Here is a 6,965-nt window from a genome sequence, read left to right on the forward strand (position 1 = left end):
GTTAGTAAAATTTCAGAGAAATGGAGCCCCAGTACAATTTCTGCTCCTATTCTGCAGTGTTTACTTGGGTGGTAACTATAGATAGGAAGGGTGTGGTTGGAGGAGGTGGGCCATGGATGGCATGCTTTAGGGGTTTATATTTTGTTCTTGGTCTTTGTAACTGTCTTTGCTTCCTAGTGCCATGTCCTGAGCTGTTTTTCTCTGGCACATCCTTCCACCCTGATGTTTTGCCCCATTTTGGGCCCAGAATAATGGAATTGGCCATCTATGGATGGAAACTATGAAACCATGAATACCAAATAAACTTTTTCTCCTCTAAAGTTGCTCTTGTCAGGTCTTTTTGTCACAGCAGTGGAAAAAGCTCAAAACAATGTTTCTGACAGATCTGGGCTGGGGCAAGTGATATGTGGGTGGAAGGTGGTGCAGGGAAGTGTGGGGGAATCAGAGAACTTCTTTCATCTCTTTACCTACTCTCCTTTCAAGTTCCAGCTCCATTTCCATGTCAGCACTTCTTTCTGCCAGTTTCCTCACCACACTTTTGTATAGAGGGAGCTCCCATCTGCCACAACTAACAAACTGACACTCCCTCATTTCCCTTTTAATGACTTCCCAGGGTCACACCAGAACTAAGGTAATGATCTTTTATAGCTTCTGAGAGCAGGAGGTGGGTGCAGAGACCCTCGGCACTCAAAGGAGATGCCCTCCAATGGGGGCCCTTGAGGTACTAGCACACCTGCAGAGAGCATTACATAACTCTGATAGCCCCAATATGGGTGAGGAGTAATGAATACCCAGCCCGACCCAGGCTGCCTTCTCCATCTGGTGTCACTCTGCATGAGCTTCTCTATGTTCATGCACCATCCTCATTTATTTTCTGTGTGTGGCCTGTTAACCAGTTGAGTGTCTTTCAGCCTCTTCCTGCCAGGGGTTGTGGTTTTCAGGAAAGACCACCGGAGTCTCTGTGCCCTCTGTGTGCTTCCTCATAAGGAGGGTCCCTCACCCTCTCTCACTTCTTGAGTTCTCCCGGAGCCTGTTTTATTTTTCTGTGAACCAAATCCAGGCAGGATGCTTGCTGCTTAGTTGGAACAGCTGTCTCTACAGCTGGGAACTCCAGAATGCTCAGGTGTCCATATTCAGTTATGGGCTTTATTCTTTAAGAAAAAAAGGAACTTGAAGGTAAGGTTTTTTTTTGGGGGGGGGTAGTGACAAGACACCTAAATTTATTTATTCCACTTGCTGCATTAGGTTAGACCTCGACCGAGAACAAAGATTGGATTTGGCCTTCTGTGTTCTTTGCTTATGAAGAAAACAGATATAATGCAACCACATACCCAACCCTGCACCCAGCCATGCTCAGCATTTTAGAGCTACTCTGGGCTTGTTTCTCTCTCTCTCTCTCTCTCTCTCTCTCTCTCTCTCTCTCCCACCTTCTACAATAAGACTGGGCTGGGGCTTAGGAAACAGAGGGGCTGTTTATCTCTCAGGCCTTAGCATTAAGAAAGTAAGATGATCCTGTGAGGAATTGGAATTATGCTAGAGTAGTGGGAGTAAGAGATATTCAGTGTTTGCATATGTGCAGGTGCACAACACACACACACACACACACACAAAGACACATAGAACACAATTTGATCTATGAATTCTGAGCAGTCACCATTTCTTAATAATAATTCCACAATACTCTGTCTCTATTTTTTTTACACTAGAAGAGCATACTTATTCACAATCTATTTCAATATCATCCTGACCAGGAGTGGGTTTGGCAGTGCCCATTGTATATCAATCAAGCAACTATAGGCAACCCAGTTTCCCCAGTTTGTGAATGCCTAGACTCCATGAACCTTCTCAGGCCACTGTCCTGCCACCAGAAAGTTTCTTAAGGTCCTTTCTGGTTCTGTGTGTTTTGGGGTGAATTATTTATTTGCTCCATTCATCAGTTTCCTTATCTGTAAAATGGGGCCATTAGTAGTAACCACCCATCTGGGTAACTGGGAGGACTCAAAGAAAGAGAGGACACAAGGAACTTGGCAACACCACAGAGTAAATGCTCACAAAAATTGCTTTCCTATTATTGTTATGTAAGATGTAATGATTTGGGCTTCATGGATTTTAATTCAGTACACTTTCGGTTCCACCTGGCCTTTTCAAAGGGCCTTTCTGTATCATCTTGAAGGGGTCCAGCCCTGGAAGTCACATGGAGGAATCTCACCTTAGTCACAGTGGGGGTTACAATTCATGGGGCAACAAGGCTGGCTGGAGTAGCCTGCCAACCCAGTCTCTGCCTTTGGAGCTGGGATTTTCAATAAATCCTATATGTACACCAGAGTATATACCATGGAAACAATACTTGGCCTCAAGCCTCATTTGAGTACTTGAGTGGTTTGGGGTATATTTATTTCATTTACCTTCCTACAAAGAAATGAGAGGCTAACTACGGGGGTACATGGCAGTGGGAAGGCAGCACCCAAATAGGCCAGTGTCTGACGTTACCTCCTTGCTCTATGGCTCTGAGCATGCCACTGCCCACCCTGGGCCTAATTTCTGCAACTGGGGGAATGGCACTAGCAGCATTTTTAAATGATGTCCATTTACTGGTGGATGCTGGTAGTCAGGAGGTGTCTTCCTGGTGGAAAGAGTAAGGATACAGTGCTGCCTGGATATAGAGGAGGTGGGTGGAGAAGACAGGTGGGGAAGAGCTCAGCTTGTGAGATAGCAGAGGTGAGAAGGACCAGGAATCCTGAGGCATGAGACACAGTCATCGTGAGGTGAGGGAAGAAAGCCAGCACCTTGATATAAAGCTGGAGGGTGCCTAGAGTGATCTGGATCCCACAGCCTTCCAAGCAGCAATGAAAGATTTTGGACTATTCCTAGTGCAATGGCAAGTCAAGGAAGGTTTTGAGAGAAATTCTGTGGTCAGATTTTGATTTAATTAAGATCATTATGGCTGCTTTTGAATAGAAATGGTGGAAAAAGCAAGGCTGGCTATGGGAAGCCTAGTCAGGAGTCCACTGAAGGCCAGAGACGTGAGGCAGTGGTGGGTAGGACCAGGTTGATGAATGGAGAGAGGGGATGGTACTAGGAGTTGAACCCAGAAGCACTTAGCAACTGAGCCATATCTCTAGCCCTTTTTTATATTTTATTTAGGGACAGGCACCTCACTAAATTGCTAGAGGCTGGCTTTGAATTCATCATCCTTGTGCCTCACTCTCCTGAGAATCTGGGATAATAGGCATGTACACTGTGCATGGCAAGGGGTACATAGATTTAAGAGAGATTCAGGAGGGTAAGTCAAGGAGATTTGGTAACTAGATACATATAGTGGATGAGGAAAAGGGAGGTATTTTGGGTGACTTCTTGGCTTCTGGCTTCCACATGTGAGTGGCATGTGAAGCCAGTTACTGAGTGAGGGTAAACTGGATAGTGGAGTGAAGGAAGAAATAAGAATAAACAACACTCATCTAATTGAATTGCCCTTGAGTGGAAATACATAATTTAATTGGGTTAGCATTTCCTGGTAGTAGTTTTACTTCCATAATTCTAAGGACTGAGGAGGATTCAGGAACTACACTTTCTTTGGCTCATTCCCCAGCCTTGGTCATCACCTAGCTATTTGATCTTGGGCAAGCCATTTAAAAATTTACTTTCAATCTTCTTTTGTGAAATTGAAAAGGTAATAAGTACTAGTTCCCAAGGATTTTGTGAGGATTCAACAGGACGGATGATGTAAGGAGTATTTTGTAAACTATAAATGTCAGCAGTAATGACAAGACTGAGTCTTTATTTTGAGGAGGACAGAAGAAGAGAACCTCCAAATTGCAGTCAAGCATTGACCAAAGACTCAACCCAGAGTTTGCTCTCATGCCTTGCATCCCTGGGTGATCACTGGGGCAGGAAATCTCAGTCCAGAGGACACCAAGAAGGTGCTTGGGGAAGGGAAAAGAAGCAGAAATAACTACTTCAAAGAAGTGGTGATAATATCAGCTCCTTTATCTTGGAAATTCTCTGTAATAAATCACAACATCTTCATAGGTTCAAATGAATTTCAGCGAAGACAGAACACATTAGATAGAAAACACAACTGTAACAGCAGAAATAACTTCACAGATCAGACATATTGATAGTAACAATAAATGTAACTGGGCCATGATTGAGTAAAAGATCAAAACTCTCATATTGGATAAAAGACATTTGTGCAAATTGGCATGGATGGGGGGACAAGGATCAAGGACAGGTGGGAGAACATTTATCCAGGCAGTAATGGGCCTAGTGTATATTACTGCACTCTTAGCTCTAGGGTATCTTAAGTCTGCTTTCAGTTGTACTATATAATAGTCATATAAATTGACCCTTAGAAGATATTAGCACCTAGAAAGTAAAAAGTAAATATTTTTTAATATATGATGGGTTATTTACACAATTATCTTGAATTAAATATTTGTTAGTTTGGTTACAGTATATGAAACCTGTATTTTTGCAAATGAAATTTCACCAATTCCATATGGTTCACCCTAGTATTTTGAACATTTGACTTTGTAGGCTCTTGTTAAATGATCTCATTTGATTCTTGCAAAAATCCTATCTGAAGGATGTGGTGTTGTTATTTCTATTTTATAGATGTTGAAACAAGGATCAAAATATCCAGGCCATGGGAACTCACACAGCTAGTGTCATCAGTGGGAATTCCTTCAAGGTTTTCTGAATTCAAAATCTCTTCTTTTGTCACTTTTCAAGTACTACTGTATATTTTTAATTCAATTGGTCTAATTTTGGGTGACAATTGTAATTGGAAGTTTAAAGGGAATCTAGGCATGTTCTATTCCAAGTAATTTTCTATTCCCTTCATAATAGGGAGTGTGTGGACCTCCAATAGGGTTCATGGAACACTAGGAAGCCTGGAATCATGTGTACAACTCTTTTTCCATGGTGTGCATATGTGCATTTATGTAGCATTAATACAATTTTAATAAGCACTTAATAACTGTTTCTATGAGGCAGAACTCACTGGATTAACCCCACAGTATACAATTCAGAAAAGAAATGGACTTCCCTGACATTCTTAGAAATAGTCAGCACTAGGATTAAACTAAGGAACCCTAAATTAATATTTCAAGCTTCTTTTCCCAACCTACACATGGAATCAGAAATTTTACCAAAAGTCCTATATTTCACAGCAACATTGATCTCCAGTTGTTTGCTGCAAACATCAGTGTAGATGCTCTTTTTATCGTATTGTATTGTTTCTTGATTATTCCAAATAAGCCAAAGCAGTTAAATATTGCCTCACCTCCCTTCCTGGTGAACAACCTCCAAATATGACCTACCTCTTCAGGATCATGAACAAGGAAAATGAAGAAATCACAAGACCAATGAATTCTGGTCATTGGTCAAGGTAAATGTTTAAATGGTCAATTTTATCATATGGATAAAAGTCTATTATACATTTTTAGTGTTTTAGAGAACCAAAAATTAAAACGTATTTTTTAAAATAAAAAAGAATAAGAATTATAGTATCAAAGACCTCTGCTATTACCCCTTAAATGACTCAGCTTTTATTAAGTAACTACTTTTTTTTTCCAAAAAAACCTGATCATCCTAGTGAGCATTAGGGTGGATGTCTCTTGAGGATAGGGATCATTTTTCTCAGGTTTACTGTTGTCACTCTACAGCATAGGGTTTTGTATAGTATGAGTGTTCAATAAATCTGAGACAAAATCTTTATATCTACAGTTGTTGAATGAATCAGCCCATATGGGAGGTGAGAGGGAGTGGTGGGGATTTTGGAGAATTGGAGAGCAAGATGTAGAGGGCATCTCCAGCTAATATATATAAGGGAGAGACTGAAATAATTTTACTTCCTGCTACTGCAAGGAGGTGATGACTTCACCTAATATGAGTGAAGGACATAGAAATGAGACTTTATATTCTTGGTTACAAAACATAGATGAGACTTAATAAAATCTAAAAATTTACCTGCAAATGGTGTGGTCCAGTGCCTTGCTCCCCAAAGTCTGGTCCAGTGACCATAATCACCAGCATCACTTCAAGCCCCTCCCAGATCTATGCACAGGACTCTGCATTTTATGATCTGCAGGTGATGCATGTATGAACAATACTATGAAAAACACTGTTCCCTTTTGCCTCTGAATTTGCCTATTAGTGCAATTCAATGTGGCATCAGACAGAATACTTCAATAAAGTGAGTGTGATAATATCAGGTTGAATCCTACAAAATTGCTGTAATACCACTATTTTGTGACCTATAAAAGTGGCAATTTTAAATGAAAGTCCAATTATAACCCAATCTATATCCTGTCCTGCACAAAGTACATGCTTCAAAATGCTCTGGATAGAATCTATAAATAACAGCCCAGAGGCATAAAGTTGAGTTTTGTGGGTTAACACTATTAAAAAAGAATTTTCTTTTCCTCCATATTGGTTACCGCCATTTAAAAACTGGAGATTTCACTTAAGATATAAATTTCTGACTTTTGGGAAATGGTAAAAGATTTGCTCAGATGGGGCCTGTATGCCTGAATGTTAGCAACAGCTGAGATGTTAGCAACAGCTGCTCCTGAGGTGGAGTCTGTGATCTTCAGGTCCCCTCAGCCACCATCAGCATTCCTGGATCTTTGTTTCTTGCTGGGACCCTGGACTCTCGCTAGGTACATATTTGTTAAAGGAAACTCAACTCTGGAAGTGCTCAATGAAGGAGTAAGCAGTGCTCAGTACTGCGGCCTGGTTTTAGGATCCAAACATTTAATAGGATCTCAGAACTGACAGCAGCTGTCCCAGCTTGTGTCTCATGGCTGAAACTCCGCATTGACCTCTATATTCCCTGGGTAAACTCTGCTGAGAATGAAGGCATCATCCTTGACTCCCCATCTGCTTCTTCTCTTACCTTAGTGGGGCACCAAAATGCTTCCCCAAATGAAGACTCTCTAAATGGAGATTTTTCCTGGAGATGT

This window comes from Ictidomys tridecemlineatus, unplaced genomic scaffold, assembly GCF_052094955.1.
Source record: "Ictidomys tridecemlineatus isolate mIctTri1 unplaced genomic scaffold, mIctTri1.hap1 Scaffold_39, whole genome shotgun sequence".
Classification (NCBI taxonomy): domain Eukaryota; kingdom Metazoa; phylum Chordata; class Mammalia; order Rodentia; family Sciuridae; genus Ictidomys; species Ictidomys tridecemlineatus.